This window comes from Eurosta solidaginis, chromosome 1 (assembly GCF_040869045.1).
Source record: "Eurosta solidaginis isolate ZX-2024a chromosome 1, ASM4086904v1, whole genome shotgun sequence".
Lineage (NCBI taxonomy): Eukaryota > Metazoa > Arthropoda > Insecta > Diptera > Tephritidae > Eurosta > Eurosta solidaginis.
This window is the reverse complement of record NC_090319.1, coordinates 31750655-31769640: the sequence shown is the minus strand read 5'-3', so window position 1 is coordinate 31769640 and position 18986 is coordinate 31750655. Positions and strand designations below refer to the sequence as shown.

Genomic DNA, 18986 nt, shown 5'->3' with positions numbered 1-18986 from the left:
GTATGTGTGCGTGTCGGGTATTTGACGCTTGCCCCGCGACTATCAAATAAAAAGCCATCAATCAACATTTGCATTGAGAAACCGTAGCGTTCGGACGTGAATATGTCGTCATCGGATGATGACTTTTTTTTACTTGCAACTACAGCAGTTTTATTAAATAATAAAAAAATTTATAAACATTTTATTAAATAATAATAAAAGCTTTACATTCCATAAAGCTGGTAAACATTGATAATTTTCAATAAATTTTAATATGAATTGCAGTTCTTCCGCGCACTTGTTCATTTTGAATGTCGACACAAACTAAATACAACACTGCGTTTTGTCAATCACACCCCGCGACTATCAAATAAGCTAGCGTCAAATGAAAAAATCAAAAATACGTGTGTCACGAAGCCACCCGACTGCACTAACACACACAAAATTCAGTCAATCAGGTTGTAAATCGCGGAAGGCTTTAAGATTGTGTAATTTTCGTCACAAACATATTAGCCGTGTTTAAAAAAAAAAAATGAAGAAAATGAGCCTGAAGAGAGTGAATTAAGCTATCAAGGAGATGTTTCTGTATATAACTCTGAATTAAATTTAACAAATCCCGATGCGGAATGTCAAACAGATCTTGTGGAAAGTGAAGCTGCACATTCTGTCTGCGAAGGGCATAGCAATAGTTATAATCTGCATTGCTTAGATTTAACGGAACAGCAAAGAATGAATGATGTCGTTGGAAAGGGGCAAGTAGAGGCACTCCAAGAAAAAAGTTATCTCCGACAGGAGGCACATAGGAGCATTCAACTTATGCAGGATGAAAATAGGCGACATTTTAATAGAGGCAGAAAAAAGGCATATATTTATCGTGAAGGAGACTTGGTTGCTATTCGAAAAACGCACCAAGCACCAGGATCTAAGTTGGCGCACAAGTTTCTTGGCCCTTATCAAATAGTGAAGTGTTTACGAAACGATAGATTTGTTGTACATAGAATTGGTGAGACTGATGGTCCCAAACAAACATCTATCGCAGTCGATTCTATGAAAAGATTGACATTTGATGACGATGAGGACGTTTTCCGAAGTGATGATGAGCAATTAGAAGAAGACGGAGATGCACTCGGGTCGAGTACTTCATCAGGATGGCCGAATGTGGGTTTATGCAAATAACGATTCCTATATACTTTAATACTAATTACTTTATTGATGATAATTGAGTTAGCATATGAAATGTAAGGAACGATATTTCAAAATTTGCCTTGTAAAGAAGTCAGACGATTTCCAATAGACGAATTACACCAACGCTTTTCATTCTCTGTGAATAATTTGGATTTATACATTGGTAAAATCCTTACTCATAAAATATTATCTCACATCTACGATGAATATTTAGGCATTGGCCACACAGCTTATTCTCCTTCACTAGGTTCCATTTGACTTCCAAGCCCAAAGCTTGGAACTTTGAATTTTGTGGGCTTCACTTTTACATACGACACATGTTCGTATAGCTGAGTAACTTTGTTGATGAGTGTTTACTGAAGCATTTTTCTTACACGCACGATTGAAGGCGCATTAGATTCTCGTCATCAATGTAACCGGCCAACTCGGTGCTATTTCTGTAGTTACTAATGAAGAGCGGCCAATCTTCGGGATTGCCGTCGAATTTTGGGAGTTCTTTAGGTATTACCTGTCTAGCAGCAATTTGCGCAGGTGTTGGTTGGTGTAAAGGAAAGTTATTTGCTAGCCAACACGAACCTTGCGGTTCACCCTGTGAAAGAATTTTATATTTCCTATCCAAGTATTGGCGTTGAACCTCTTTTTCTTCTTCCAGAAGCTGCAGCTGCAACTGTGTTTGAGATGAGGTGTTGCTGTTAGGCAAGTGTGGTTCGCATGGTTTATGGAAAAAGCTCTGCATGTACCTGTTGTTTTGGGTGGGGTGTCATAAAGCCCTAGGACATTAAAGGGCCCATTACTGATACTTAGCATAGACTTGACTTGACTTGGCAACTTAGCCACGATTATACTCCGCTTAGCGCACAATCTGGCATCATAATCAGGCTTGAAATTTATTTTTAAATAAATGTCAATTTGTATGACAAAATGTCAAAATGAAATGGAAACAAACAAATGGCATCTCAAAATGTAAACGTCACTTAGAACTTACATATACGCCAATTACACGGCTCAAGTATCCTTGTGCCAATTACCAATTTGCACAAGGATTTGCCTGGTGTGTGCACTGGTTGCGCTATTTGCGCAGAGAACTGCGCTAAAATCAAAACGATTTTGATATTTACGCATGTCTGCAAATATTGCACATGCTTTTTTCTTCGTGTGTGGTGAATCTTACACAGTTTACCTGTGGTTTCTGATAATATAACATCAGTAATTATTGCTTAAAAATGTTAATATCGAAGGCGTAAGGACCATCTCTAGCTTGTAACAGGAATTCACACAAATTTAATAATACATAATAATTTTTTATACAATTAGAACTCATGTTTCATTTGGTGCGCTAGTTGAAAAATGAATATTGCGCAGTGCTGCAATGAGTTGAGCTGGTCTTGCAACTAAAATATAAAAATTATAAATACAATGGAAAATAAACGCTTCTGGTGCGAGTTTTTCGACTTATACTGTGAATTACCAGTGGAAAATAAATAGTGTTTTTTTATACAATTAGTGCCTTTTTTATACAATTAAAACACATGTTTTATTTGTTGCGCTACATTAAAAATGAATATTGCGCAGTGTTTTTGAGCCGTGTATGTCAAAATTTTCATTTGCACAAATTCCGTCGTTTTATATTTGCGCATGGCTTTTGTCTCGTGTATGGGCCGTCATAGAAAATCAAAATTCAACAGACTTCTAAGTCAAGTTAAGTGTTGCCAAGTTTTGAGTAATCAGTAACATGCAATGTTCATTTAACAGAAATGTAAGTGACAGTTCTCAAGTCAAGTCTATGCTAAGTATGGGTAATAGGCCCTTAAGCCATAATGGCTTTATGTCTCAATCCAAACGGACATAAAGCCATAATTTCAATATGGCCATAAGTCTCATATCAATTATAGTCGAATGGGACATAAAGCCATTGTGGTTTTATGTCCCATTTGATGTTTTGTGTTGCAAATACTTTATTTCTTCAAAATTCGAAGGTGCTTTAGGTAATTTTTCTTGTTTGATTTGCAGCAAATTCCTACGCATTTTACCATATTCAATTAACATCCCCCTGCTTTATGCTTTTTAAAGTTATCGTCAAACAATTCGCGTACAATTGATCTCTTCAAACTTGCAGTTTGTCAGGGGTGGGTGTTCCCCGCGTTGGGCTGACAGGTCGGTTTCTTCCCCGCAAAAATTAGGTGGACCGCTCTTGGGTGTGCCCATGAAGTATCAGATATGCCGGGATGCTGCCGATCAAACCCACGTATACAGATTAGGAGCTTTCTCAAAGGGAATATTCCCATGGAGTGCAAAAGATTCTCATTTAAAGTATCATAATCAATTGATAAGACCTGTAGTGATCTACACTTTTGCCATAGTGAAGTTTCGATGGTAAATATAGGGTAATACTAGGGTCAAATTTTATTGAAGCCAATGTCAGTTGCTGCAATGTTTCTGGTTTGTTTAGAGCTTTGAAAACATCTAAGCCATAATAGGTTAAAGCTTCGATTGCACCCAAATCTAAGATCAGGCATGGAAACTTTTTGCGATCTAAAAAACATCTTCCATGGCTCCACAAAACATTGTTCAATATCGATAAGATTATCGTCGCTTATATCGCCTGGTGGGACTAAGCTGACACTGTTAGTGTAAAAATGGAGCCCCTGCAAATTATCACAACGTGCAATCCTATAGAGATTACGTTTTATTTGTTTTGATATAAAAAAAACATTAAGAAAATCAAAAATTAGTGTAACTTCACTTGCCAGATTACAAAACGTTTGACAAAAAAATGTGCACTGTCGATCATTGTTTATATGCAATTTAAACTTGAAATTGTTGAAAAATCTCTTTTGGAAAGCACCCCACGCCAATGACGACATGTCTGCGATGCATTTAATCGATCCCGTGGCTCGAGATATTCATGAATATTACCCAAGATGAGAGTGGGCAGCTGTTCCTTGCTTAAATCGTGGTATTGTGTTTTTTTTACTTGGTTTGTTTTGATTGTGTGCTCAAATGTCAAAATGATGGCGGACAACAAAACAAACAGAACTTAACGAAAGATAGAGCTTTTGATAGGGTTGCCGGACGTAGCATAAAGAATGGTGTAGAGACAGATTGCAGCAACAAAAAAAATTGCTACACTGGAACGGCAAACGATTAGCGGATAAGGAATAGAGGATTAACGTTAGGCGAGTAGGGCGAAGAAAGAAGATATAAAAGGGGGTGACACAGGTTAAAACTAAGACAGTTTGAAGTGTTAAAGTTCTGGCATACGACTGCCTCCGCGCCACTGTGCTATAAAGTTTTTTTTTAATTGTGAAACTTGTGTTGTGCGTTGTTTTTAAATAACTAATTTAAAAAAATAAATTTTTGTGGTTCCGGAGAACAAGGAGGTTCCGGCAAGGAGACGAGGATCGGAGTTCCAGGGCAGCGGATTAAAGGAAAGAGGATTAGTGGCGATTTAGGAAAAGTGACTGGAGTGAGAATTGTGGTGGCGTAAAACGAACAGTGCGGCGACGTTGTGCCCGGAAATTTTGGCGTGGAGGGATTAGGCACAACTCGCCGTAAGTCTTTAGTTCCAAATTATCTTTTTTATGTATATACGTATGTCCAGTTATCTAATTTTGATGCACCCGATGAGAACAACAACAAAATAGGGAAACTGGGGAAGACGTCCCGTTTATATACATATGCGTAGTTACATACACATTTTTGTTTAATGCGCTAAGGTAGGAGAATACCGTTAATGGTGTGCTTCGTGATTATGCCAGAAAACCAAAGCGATCTTTGGTTTTAACAATCTTTCGGAGCACCTATTTTGTTATGTGGTGTACACTCGACACAGAGATCAAAATTTGAATTTTTCTACATATACCATTTTGCTGTAGTAGCCAATCACCAAAATCGAAAACTAATGATTTCGTGCATATCCAGTTTCCCGTAAGACTCCAATACAAGGCACAAAGGCCAGTAAGAAGCAGCACAAAATCACCCAAGAAGTGGTTTCGGATTTTACATATATTTACTCCTTATATGCATATATAATTTTTGTAGTTTTAGTTTTTTTTTGTGTTTTTTACGTTTTTTTTTTGTTGCGTACACGCATGCACACACGCATATATCAAAAAAAAAAAAAATTAAATTTTTCTAAGTTTTCCTGATATACATATTTTTGGTACAATCAAGATTTTTTTTTTGTACATTTTGTACACACCCTATTGAGGGTATGGTAACGAACCAAAAGCTTTTTATGTTTGTTTTATAGTGTGCGGGTTGTTGGACTTGCCAATTAAAGTGTAGCTATCTGCGTGTTTGCAAGCGAGCAAAGCAGTCACATTAGAGTGACCAAATTTCTTGTTTTTTGTTAAGCTGAAATTAATTGTTAAGAAAGTTATTGTGATCAGGTTAGGTGTATTGTATCGTTGTCCTATATATGGTAAGCGATTCTGCCCATAAGTAACATTAATATCGAACACTTTTTTTGAGAAATTCTTAAAATCTCATACATATCTACATACATAGGTAGGGGTAAAACCAACTAAGAGAGCTCGATTAGGTAGGATCCATTACCCTTAACCGAGTAAAATTTTAAAATTAAATTTTTTTTTTGTTCTCGTTTTCTTATTGCATTGAATGATCGGCAGGACGTTTCATCATAGTGAAACATTTTTTGTTTAGCCTAAATAATAAGACTAGATTTTTTTCATTATGATTCATTGTAATTCTTTTTATGATTTCAATATATTTTGAGTTTGTTTTTAAGAGTTGAAATGCGGAGTTAAGCACCTTTTGGGCGGGAGGTGAAGATGGCGTGGTGAAGTGGTAAGTGGAGGGGACGGAGCATGACTAGAGGGAGACCGCTAAAGTTAGGGTGCATGAAACGAGCGGTCCAAGGTAGGGCGGGCTTCCTGAGGTGAGATGTGTGTGAGGCTGATAGGATGGATGATGAAAGGAATAAATATGCGTCCGTACGACTCCTTGGTGTTAGGGTTGAGGACCACTGCCCCTCTTATACTGAGCTAGTCCGGGTACCCCAAGGAGTCAAACAATACCTGTACGTGACATATTTATATATGGCACCCAATCTAAAATACAAGAAATGTACATATATTCGCATAGTTATATGCAGGTATATTGTACATAAAATTATAAAGTAACATCAGCGCAACAAACAAAAACAAAAAAAAATAAAAAGGTTTAAATTGGCGCCCGTACAGCTTGTTTCAAAAAAAAAAACAAAAACAATGAAACATTTTCATCTTTTTCGTTTTATTTTAAAAATTTATTTAAACCTTTTTGATTTATATCGTTCATCGAAAAAGGGTTTGATGACCGCTGTCAGCCGTGCGGCTTAGTTGGCTTACTTATAAAGTTTTTTTTTGTAGTTTAATTGCACTAAGGCGTTAGGTGGTAGCACATCAATCCCCAAACAATAGCCAAACGGTGACATAGTTACCGAACATTAGGGTGATCTATCTGCACCGCCACAGTACAATGCAAAGATAATGTTCAGATTTCTTTTTTTTTTGGTATAACTTTATTTGCAGTTTTCTTTTTTGGATTAACAATGTAAATCAGTTTAGTTTCTATGTATGGAGACCGAAATTGAAAGTTTAAATTTTGATGTTCCACGCATACATACATACATACATATTTACATAGAGTAGTTAGTTGCCGCAACACTCGTTTAGATACAAAGGTTGTGAAGCATAACTTTCTTCTGGATATACATATTTATATTTATTTTATTATTAAATAATCAGTCCACACACGAACTCATACAGGAACGATAAACTATGCTCCAAACCCTCTGTTTGGAAAAGCCTCTTCAGGAGTCATGCCATCTGAACTCCCGCAAAGTAGAACATTGTTAGAGTTTTGAAATTACAATAAGAGTATTTTTTTTATTTGGATTTTTTTTTGAAAATAATTTGGCGCTTAACATATATGCAAATATATGCAAAGATACTAGGTATTTTAGGTTTTATACGAGTTTTTGTGTAAAATACAAGGGTTCCGAAAGACATTGCGTTTTTGATTATTTTTTTTGTGTGATACACGGAAACTAATTTTTTTATGAATAGTACACCACCTGCATTGAACACCAGAGCCAAAAAGAAGATTGCAGCCATGGCATCTAATGATCCAAAAGGGAACGCATCGGTCGAACAGGATGCCTCGTTCATTGATTTATCGGAGCGTTTTGGAGGGACAAAGAGTAGTGGGGACAAAACGGGGGAAAACATTGAGAAAGATGGTGCCAGTAGTGCGACACCTACGGCAGGCAGTAAAACAGGGACGTTGCCCAAGCAGGACACAGGTGCACAGGTAACGCAGTCCGTGCTCTTACGGCCACCCTCGTTATCTTTCCCGCGCCCTCCACCGTTCCACAATTTTTCCAATCAGGCCACAGCCCAGCGACCTAGAACCCATCAGATGCGAGACGAAATAGCACCTATGATCAAGGAAATGATGGGTGAAGCGAAAGAGGCCCTTTTATGTGAAATGAGAACAAATTTGCAGGAAATAATGAATGGTCTGCGAAGCTCAAACGGCGAGATGGGAGAAGGTGGTAGAGGAAATAGAGCGCGTACTCCATACAAGCGAAGGAGGCACGATATCAGCAGTGAATCCATGGAGTCGGGGCGGTCGATTCCCCAAAATGAATTTGTCAGTGAAAATGTTAATCGCAACGGCAATAGCAATGTAATAAGAGATGTCAACAGAAACAACCGTAACCCTATGAGGCCTTCAGCGGGTAACGTGCCGGCGTTCACGGCGCAAGTACATCAGCGCCACATCCAAACAGCACAACCAGCGGGGCACAATTCGTACTCGGAAAGCGTCCCAATTGAAAATCAAGGTAGAAATTCGGGTATGAGACCTGAACTTAATATAGAAAAGTGGGGAATTAGTTTCCAAGGATTCCGAGATTCCATGACCATTGAAGATTTTTTGTTTAGATTGGAATATTTAAAGGAGAAGTACGGTTGTTCATGGGGAGATATTTTAAGGGATTTTCATCGTCTTCTGGGTGGCGAAGCACGCGAGTGGTACTGGTTGTACATTCGCACGAACCGAAATGTAGACTGGCCAACCTTGCAGTTTGCACTACAAAGGCAGTTCGCCTCCCAGTTGACAGATTTCGAACTGATGAGGGAGATAAATGAACGTAAGCAGAAACCCGGGGAAAGCATTGATGAATACTTCCATGCTATTGGCATACTACGATCTCGTTTAAGGAACCCCATACCCGAATATGAAATGGTTCGACTAGTGAAAGGAAACTTGCGGGAATCGTTGGCAAAATTGGTTTATCCCATCGCGGTATACTCTGTCGAGCAGCTTAGGATGGAATGTAAGGGGGTGGAAAGATGTTTCCCTCGCCGAGACCGTGTGCAGCAAAGTGGATTCGCGCCTCGTGCTTATCAGGTGCATGAGATCACGCCCACACCGACACATGAGCAGGAATCTCCCAGAGATGAGGGTCAAGTCTCTGTGGAAGAGGTCCGCTATCAACGCGTAACGAAGCATCCACCATCGCGCGATCAGAAAAGCCGGAAAAACACATGCTGGAATTGCGGACTCGAGGGCCATCTTTTCACCGACTGCATGTCATTGCATAGGCGCATTTTCTGCTTTAAATGTGGAAAGCCGGAGGTCATCACGCCCAAGTGTCCCGTATGTAACCCGACGGGAAACGCCAATCGGAACGCGATGACAGCGGGGGTGTCGCGCTCCACTCAGTTCCCGCAAGAGCAGATGCATCAACCAGCACAACTTTAGATTTGGATATAAGATGTCAGAACGAACAGCCCGGATTAAAACCAAAAATCATTTTTGGAAGCCAATCACAATCAAAGGCTAACAAAAAAACTATTCTACACCGACCAGTTACCCTTTCTTTTGAAGAACGCATGATGAGATACCGCGAAGCCAGAGAACGAATTTTTGCCGACAGTGTGCTGCTACGTCGTCGTATGGTATCGGTTAGGATACAAAAGGCAAGGGAGCGTTTTCGACGACGAAAGCTGCTTCGTCGAGAAGTTGTGGCAGCAGTAAAAAGGGCAGATAGAAGTGACCCGCGGGTATTCGCGGATATAGAGTTGAATGGGATTCAGACACGCGGACTATTAGACACGGGGGCATCGGTTAGTATTTTGGGGCGAGGCGGTCGTGAGTTAGTACAGGAATTAGGGTTACCAATAGAACGATTTATTTCATCCGTTACTACTGCCGGAGGTGGAGCGCATACGGTGTTAGGAAAAATCAAAATACCTGTGAAATACAAAAAATTAGTTAACGTTATAACTTTTTATCTATGTCCATACCTGGAGCAAAACCTATATCTAGGAATAGATTTTTGGCGCGCATTTGAGCTGGCTCCAAGCGTTGTAGGTTGTGAGGAAATTGACCTATCTAAGCTAGAACAGCAGATGGTGAAAGAAGAAGATAGGCACGAGCGTCGCCTGTTGCACGATCTGACGCCAGAGCAACAGCAAAGATTAGAGCAGGTCAAAAATAGCTTTAAAACATTTGAACAAGACGGTTTAGGTCGTACTCCACTGGAGAAACACACCATTAAGTTAGTAGATGATGCCGTGCCAGTAAAAGATAGGCATTATCCCCTGTCTCCGGCAATGCAAGCCATAGTGTATTCTGAAATAGACAAAATGTTAGAATTAGGAGTTATCGAAGAAAGCGAAAGCCCCTGGAGTAATAGAACCACGGTAGTTAGAAAACCCGGTAAAAACAGATTTTGCTTAGACGCGCGGAAATTGAATGCTCTGACCATCAAGGATGCATATCCCTTACAAAATATGGAAGGCATAAACAGTCGCATCGATGATACGCATTATATAAGTAGCGTGGATCTAAAATTCGCGTTCTGGAAAATAGAGCTGGAAGAAAGCAGCAAACCGTACACGGCTTTCACCGTCCCGGGGCGTCCCTTGTATCAATTTGCAGTCATGCCATTCGGCTTATGCAATGCGGCACAACGGTTGTGTCGACTAATGGACCGCGTCATACCGCAGAGGTTAAAGTCAAACGTTTTTATATATCTTGATGATTTGCTCATCATTGCTCCAGATTTCGATACGCATCTGAAAATATTGGAAGAGGTGGCTATGTGTTTAAAAGAAGCAGGGTTAACGATCGGGTTAAAAAAATCAATGTTTTGCTTCAAGGAATTACCATATTTGGGTTATATTGTAGGCGGTGGGATGTTAAAGACGGATCCCGAAAAGGTGAAGGCTATTCTAAATATCCCCTTACCAAAAACAATGAAACAAGTAAGGAGTTTTCTGGGAACAGCTGGGTGGTACCGGCGATTCATAAAGGATTTTGCAACGGTGGCTGCACCACTTACAGAGACCTTAAAAAAATCAAGCAAGTTTGAAATGACACCTCAAGCTATTGAAGCCTTTAATAATTTAAAAAAAGCGCTTACCAGCGCACCTGTATTAAAACACCCGGATTTTTCGAAGCGTTTTTGGGTCCAATGTGACGCCTCTGACTATGGTGTTGGCGCGGTGCTATATCAAAGGACGGATGATAATGCGGAAAACCCCATCGCGTACTTCTCTCAGAAACTGAATGATTGTCAACGCAAATATACCACAACCGAAAAGGAATGTCTCGCGGCTGTGATGGCAGTGCAAAGATTCCGTCCATATATTGAACTTATGCCATTTACCGTAGTGACTGATCATGCAAGTCTAAAATGGCTTATGTCACTTAAAGATTTAAGCGGGAGACTAGCGAGATGGTCACTGCATCTTCAAGCATTCAATTTCCAAATCGAACATCGAAAAGGGTCCGAAAATATAGTTGCCGATACGTTATCTCGTTGTATCGACGACATAACACAATCTTTAATACCGGGCATAGATACTCTAGAGTTCGAATCTGAGGAATACGTAGGGTTGATAGGTACAATCGAGTCAAATGGGGAACGATTGCCGGATTTAAAGGTAGAGGATGGTTTTGTATATAAGAAAATGTTGGCAAGGGATGTCGAGTTGGAAGAGTCTGAATGGAAGTTATGGGTACCGGCGGCATTGACATCAACGTTAATTGAAAATGCGCATTGTTCTGAGACAGCTGCACATGGGGGAATGACGAAAACATTGCATCGGTTGCGGCGGATGTATTATTGGCCTAATATGGTTGTACAAGTCCGAAACTTCGTTCGTGATTGCCAAGTGTGCAAGGAAAATAAGCCAAGTAATGCCATTTTGAAACCGGGTATAGGATCAGAAGTTATCACTGAAAGACCTTTTCAAAAAATTTATATAGATTTTTTAGGCAAGTATCCCAGGTCTAAGAAAGGGAATACGGTTATATTTGTGGTGGTGGATCATTTTTCAAAATCTACCTTTTTAAAAGCAATGCGTGAAGCAACTGCAACCAATGTCGTGAAATTTCTAATAGAAGAAATTTTTTTGAAGTTTGGCGTACCGGAAATAATACATTCCGACAATGGGAAGCAGTTCACGTCAAAACAATTTGCCCATATGATGCAAACGTACCGCATTAAACACCTAAAAACCGCCTTTTATTCTCCTCAGTCAAATGCAGCGGAGAGGGTAAATCAATCGGTTTTGGCTGCCATCCGCTCGTATTTAAGAACCGACCACCGGGATTGGGATTTGTACTTGCCGGAAATCGAATGCGCGTTGCGAAACGCCGTACATTCTGCCACAGGTGTATCGCCCTATTTCGCCCTATTTGGGATGAACATGTTTACCAGTGGCGCTGACTATGCTTTGGCCAGAAAACTAAGCGCCGTGGGTAATAGCGAAACTCTTTTGCTGAGCAATAGTGACCGGATGAGGATTATGAGGGAAAAGATTAAGGAGAATTTACATAACGCGTATAAAACGAATGCAACACGGTACAACAAAAGGGTCCGCGAAGTGCGATTCGTACCCGGACAGGAAATCTACAAACGTAATTTCGTGCTAAGCGATTTCAAAAATAATATCAACGCGAAATTTTGCAAAAAATTTACTAAGTGTAGGGTAACGAAAGCGTTGGGAAATAATATGTACCTGCTAGAAACTCTGTCTGGGCGTAGTTTAGGTGCTTGGCATGCAAAAGACCTGAAGCAATAATTTACCATATGCGTTGATGTGTCTCCGGCGATGAGGGTCAAGTCGTCCGGAGATGCACGTATACCTCGTTGTCAGCAAACCTGAAAAAAAAAGCAAATTTTCCATCGGACATAGTTGACAAATTTTGCCCGGCGTAACTCGTGAAGCAGGAGACTGTGTCAGGGGTGGCTGTTCCCCGCGTTGGGCTGACAGGTCGGTTTCTTCCCCGCAAAAATTAGGTGGACCGCTCTTGGGTGTGCCCATGAAGTATCAGATATGCCGGGATGCTGCCGATCAAACCCACGTATACAGATTAGGAGCTTTCTCAAAGGGAATATTCCCATGGAGTGCAAAAGATTCTCATTTAAAGTATCATAATCAATTGATAAGACCTGTAGTGATCTACACTTTTGCCATAGTGAAGTTTCGATGGTAAATATAGGGTAATACTAGGGTCAAATTTTATTGAAGCCAATGTCAGTTGCTGCAATGTTTCTGGTTTGTTTAGAGCTTTGAAAACATCTAAGCCATAATAGGTTAAAGCTTCGATTGCACCCAAATCTAAGATCAGGCATGGAAAATTTTTGCGATCTAAAAAACATCTTCCATGGCTCCACAAAACATTGTTCAATATCGATAAGATTATCGTCGCTTATATCGCCTGGTGGGACTAAGCTGACACTGTTAGTGTAAAAATGGAGCCCCTGCAAATTATCACAACGTGCAATCCTATAGAGATTACGTTTTATTTGTTTTGATATAAAAAAAAACATTAAGAAAATCAAAAATTAGTGTAACTTCACTTGCCAGATTACAAAACGTTTGACAAAAAAATGTGCACTGTCGATCATTGTTTATATGCAATTTAAACTTGAAATTGTTGAAAAATCTCTTTTGGAAAGCACCCCACGCCAATGACGACATGTCTGCGATGCATTTAATCGATCCCGTGGCTCGAGATATTCATGAATATTACCCAAGATGAGTGGGCAGCTGTTCCTTGCTTAAATCGTGGTATTGTGTTTTTTTTACTTGGTTTGTTTTGATTGTGTGCTCAAATGTCAAAATGATGGCGGACAACAAAACAAACAGAACTTAACGAAAGATAGAGCTTTTGATAGGGTTGCCGGACGTAGCATAAAGAATGGTGTAGAGACAGATTGCAGCAACAAAAAAAATTGCTACACTGGAACGGCAAACGATTAGCGGATAAGGAATAGAGGATTAACGTTAGGCGAGTAGGGCGAAGAAAGAAGATATAAAAGGGGGTGACACAGGTTAAAACTAAGACAGTTTGAAGTGTTAAAGTTCTGGCATACGACTGCCTCCGCGCCACTGTGCTATAAAGTTTTTTTTTAATTGTGAAACTTGTGTTGTGCGTTGTTTTTAAATAACTAATTTAAAAAAATAAATTTTTGTGGTTCCGGAGAACAAGGAGGTTCCGGCAAGGAGACGAGGATCGGAGTTCCAGGGCAGCGGATTAAAGGAAAGAGGATTAGTGGCGATTTAGGAAAAGTGACTGGAGTGAGAATTGTGGTGGCGTAAAACGAACAGTGCGGCGACGTTGTGCCCGGAAATTTTGGCGTGGAGGGATTAGGCACAACTCGCCGTAAGTCTTTAGTTCCAAATTATCTTTTTTATGTATATACGTATGTCCAGTTATCTAATTTTGATGCACCCGATGAGAACAACAACAAAATAGGGAAACTGGGGAAGACGTCCCGTTTATATACATATGCGTAGTTACATACACATTTTTGTTTAATGCGCTAAGGTAGGAGAATACCGTTAATGGTGTGCTTCGTGATTATGCCAGAAAACCAAAGCGATCTTTGGTTTTAACAATCTTTCGGAGCACCTATTTTGTTATGTGGTGTACACTCGACACAGAGATCAAAATTTGAATTTTTCTACATATACCATTTTGCTGTAGTAGCCAATCACCAAAATCGAAAACTAATGATTTCGTGCATATCCAGTTTCCCGTAAGACTCCAATACAAGGCACAAAGGCCAGTAAGAAGCAGCACAAAATCACCCAAGAAGTGGTTTCGGATTTTACATATATTTACTCCTTATATGCATATATAATTTTTGTAGTTTTAGTTTTTTTTTGTGTTTTTTACGTTTTTTTTTTGTTGCGTACACGCATGCACACACGCATATATCAAAAAAAAAAAAATTATTAAATTTTTCTAAGTTTTCGTGATATACATATTTTTGGTACAATCAAGATTTTTTTTTGTACATTTTGTACACACCCTATTGAGGGTATGGTAACGAACCAAAAGCTTTTTATGTTTGTTTTATAGTGTGCGGGTTGTTGGACTTGCCAATTAAAGTGTAGCTATCTGCGTGTTTGCAAGCGAGCAAAGCAGTCACATTAGAGTGACCAAATTTCTTGTTTTTTGTTAAGCTGAAATTAATTGTTAAGAAAGTTATTGTGATCAGGTTAGGTGTATTGTATCGTTGTCCTATATATGGTAAGCGATTCTGCCCATAAGTAACATTAATATCGATCACTTTTTTTGAGAAATTCTTAAAATCTCATACATATCTACATACATAGGTAGGGGTAAAACCAACTAAGAGAGCTCGATTAGGTAGGATCCATTACCCTTAACCGAGTAAAATTTTAAAATTAAATTTTTTTTTTGTTCTCGTTTTCTTATTGCATTGAATGATCGGCAGGACGTTTCATCATAGTGAAACATTTTTTGTTTAGCCTAAATAATAAGACTAGATTTTTTTCATTATGATTCATTGTAATTCTTTTTATGATTTCAATATATTTTGAGTTTGTTTTTAAGAGTTGAAATGCGGAGTTAAGCACCTTTTGGGCGGGAGGTGAAGATGGCGTGGTGAAGAGGTAAGTGGAGGGGACGGAGCATGACTAGAGGGAGACCGCTAAAGTTAGGGTGCATGAAACGAGCGGTCCAAGGTAGGGCGGGCTTCCTGAGGTGAGATGTGTGTGAGGCTGATAGGATGGATGATGAAAGGAATAAATATGCGTCCGTACGACTCCTTGGTGTTAGGGTTGAGGACCACTGCCCCTCTTATACTGAGCTAGTCCGGGTACCCCAAGGAGCCAAACAATACCTGTACGTGACAAGTTTTAACATCGTATTTAATTGAATTTATTACTTTTAATTTTCAAAAAGATTATTTTGCGCCCATGAATATATACCTTGTCTTGTTTACCAATTTTACGACAATATAACGCACTGTTGAACTCAATTGCAACTGCCATATTACAGTTCCTTTCATAACAATAATAATAATCAGAATTATTATATTTGTATTTATATTTATAAATTTGCTGTTCCTTCTCTACGTATACCAACTTGCTATTCTTTCTAAATCCGGATATTATATTATATTCAAAAATATCTTCCCAATTTTCCATATCAGTTAAATCTGTAAACACGTGGACCACCTGCAATGTCGGAATGTGATTGTCAACAATATTTTGACAGACAAATGCATTTTTGACATGAGACAAGGCGACATGAAACCACAATGCCTTTTTACATGAAATAGCGTGACTTAAACCATTAAAAAAAATATGGCTTCATGTCTCATTTCGGGAAAAAAAACGCATGGCGTTAAGTCCCATTATATTGAGACTTTATAGCCTATGCCCTTATGTCTCAATGGGATGGGACTTAACGCCATATGACTTTATGTCCTATGGCTTTATGACACTCCACCGTTGTTTTGTACATCAACCGGCAAACTCTGCTTCGATGGTACTATGGTTTTTGAGGGTGTTGATGTTGCGTTGCTAGGCCCGTGATTATTCAAACATGGTTGTTATGCTCTTTTATATGCACCATTGTCACGGTCAGCATCGGTTCGAGCAATTGGTGTTGGCGACGTTGTAACTTGCGTCCCGATGAGGAGATTAGCGGTTGTGTTAATAGACGGCGTTTGATGTGTAAGTTGCGACACGCTTGTTGAAGGCCCTGGGGCTTCGTGACAATTGGAATAGTTCTAGCTTACGTCCGCAACGCTAGAATCTACCGCGACACACTCAAAATGATACCACTTGTCGCATTTGTTACAATTGAACTCGTTTTCCGGCATTATTTTGTCGCGATTTGAAACGCGATAATTGGTTATTGTTTTATAGAAATTGAATTTTCGAAAAGTTAAATATTGTTTTAAAGAAAAATGTAACCTTGCTTCTATGCCAAGCAGAAAGAAAAAAAAATTTTAACAGCATTCAAGTTTTATTAAAATAGAATAAGTATTTAAGTGAGTAACGCTTTAAAACAATATGTTCACCACTGCTTGACAAATAACAATATTCAATTATTTCTAGTGTACAATGTCTTTTTAAGCATTTTTTGATCGGCTGATTTTACCGTAAGGCAAAGAAATATTAACCCTTTGTCAGGCAAGACCGTCTGCAGAAGGCTTTGCTTTTTACGTATTCACATTCAAATTGTATAGCGCTCGCTAACTGTAATATAACGGTTCATTGAATATTAAACGTTCTTGCTTCCTAATTCATAAAAAAAGTTCTTAAGTGGAACTATTCAACACTTTTCTTAGTTCTAGAGCGAGACGAAGTGAAAAGTGACGCATAAATTGTCCTAGTAATTTTGCACATTTAAAATTAATAAAAAAGTGATTTCCAGTGAATTAATTTAATTGGGAATTTTTAATGTAAGTTAAAATATTGTTGACTTTCATATTTTATGTTTGGCTCAATATCGAACAAAGAAAATATGGTGCTTTTTAGTGTTTTGTTAAGACCTTCACTGGACGGTCTTGCCCGAGTAATGTCAACAAAAATTCCTAATTTGATGGAGTAGCGCAACACTAGTTTATTGTGATCACCTTGTTTTTCCTTACTTTTTAGGTATGTAAAGGCTAGTTTTGTATGTCGTACTGGTATTTTCATAAAAGGGAAAGAGGTAGACCACAGAAAAAAAGAAGATACTGTACGAAAAAGCTACAGGAGCTGACTAACGAAGGTAAAAGAAATTCAATCTATCTTCAATGACAGACGAAGAAATCGAGCCATTGATGAACTCAACTATTTTGTCTGATGAAGATTCTGGGTACGAGGATGATAGGGACAGTATAGCAGACCCAGATTACGTTGTTGATCAGAAATGATAACGGAAGTTTTAGATGAGATAGACAATGGCAATTTTGAAAAGGGGATGGACTTTTACTGAACTTTAGAGCACTTACTGATGTTTCATCAGCAACGGTAGCTTTAAAAACACAAAGGCTCCCACCTGAACCAACAGATAAAAGTATCGGATACTAACACCACACTACTCGATATGTAACCATCTACTTCTAAAGCTTTCTCTTTAGTACGTACTACTACCAGAAAGGCCAGCAAGCCACCAAAAAGACCACATTCACCATTACCAACTGTTGGCCCTAGAGGACCACAGGTAAGTGGATACCATGACGCGCATGTTTTATCATCTACTTGATATGGCGATCACCAATGCCTTCATACTATATCGCCGAAAGAATTCATCATATTCCGGAAGCAACTAACGGGTGAAAGGTTTGACGTTATATCAATTTAGTTTGGAGTTAGCTAAAGCTTTGTGTGCTTCTACTGATAGGCCAAAAGTCGGACGGCCCCAAGCACCCCACATGTTATCCACAGTAAAACCGCAGTTGGTAAAAGAGCAATACACCCCCGGGAGGACCTAACATATGATAAGTTTGACCATATTCCTGAGTGGAGTTCAAAAAACTCGTGGTAGCTTTGCAAGAAATCAGATATACATACCATTTGTATAAAATTTCAAATACATTTATGTTACTCAAATACCAAAAATTGTTTCAGAGATTATCACACTCATGAATAATGTAAAAACAATAATGTATTACTTTTGTTACCGTGTATGAACTATTTTCTTGAATAAAGTTCTTTTATTATATTAAATATCTGTTTAACCACCTCGTTCATTTTCTAATCTTACGCGGGCAAGACCGTCTACAGACGGTCTCCAAATTTTGGGGCCTAGCGCCAAAACTAGACGGAGTTTTAAAATTTTGCTATTTCTATTTTGCCCGTCTAAGGGTTAATATGATTTTACCGTAGAAGAGATATTAATATGTACATATGTAATGTATATACCCACATACTTGCATACGTAGAGCATGGATGAAGTTCATTTATTGTATGCGAATAAAGGTAAAGCAAAACATTATAACTCTTAGCTAAAGCAAGTACATAAGGCAGTGGCGGCGGCAACTAGGCTATATCCCCTTGCTTTGCATACTTCGTTTCATGTTTCTTCCATCAAAAGAATTTTGGGGAGCTCGAAAGTTATTAAAAACCTTTTCTAGGCTGATATTTCGTATTAAAATATTTCCAAGGCATGGGGCTTATTTATTTTTATTTTTTATTTAAAATAATCATGAAAGTAATTTAGGCGTATTCGTTAATATGAAATCCATCAAAAGTCAAGTGGCTAACGTCACACTAAATGGAACTACCTCCATTTTTTTGTATCATGATTTTAGGTATAATTAATTAGCTCCTGACGTACATTTGCTTGTCGGGGAAGCCTTTTTTCACTTCCATTTAAGTTCATCGCGTTTAAATAGCAAATTGTTTAATTTCTCACAACTTTTGACAGCAGACCACCAACTCAAAACCTATTTTAAAAAATTTAAATCGGGCTCATGTCATTTTAAATTTAAAATACTTTTTTAGAGATAAAATAGTATTTAAGTGGACTATAACAGACTTAAA

General features: G+C 38.7%; 2 pseudogenes; both read right to left on the bottom strand.

Moving 5' to 3' along the window:
* Positions 1-2120: 2120 nt before the first annotated feature.
* On the bottom strand, positions 2121-6216 carry LOC137236387 (uncharacterized; annotated as a pseudogene).
* Positions 6217-6692: 476 nt separating this feature from the next.
* Positions 6693-15653, bottom strand: LOC137236384 (uncharacterized; annotated as a pseudogene).
* Between the last annotated feature and the right edge of the window lie 3333 nt (positions 15654-18986).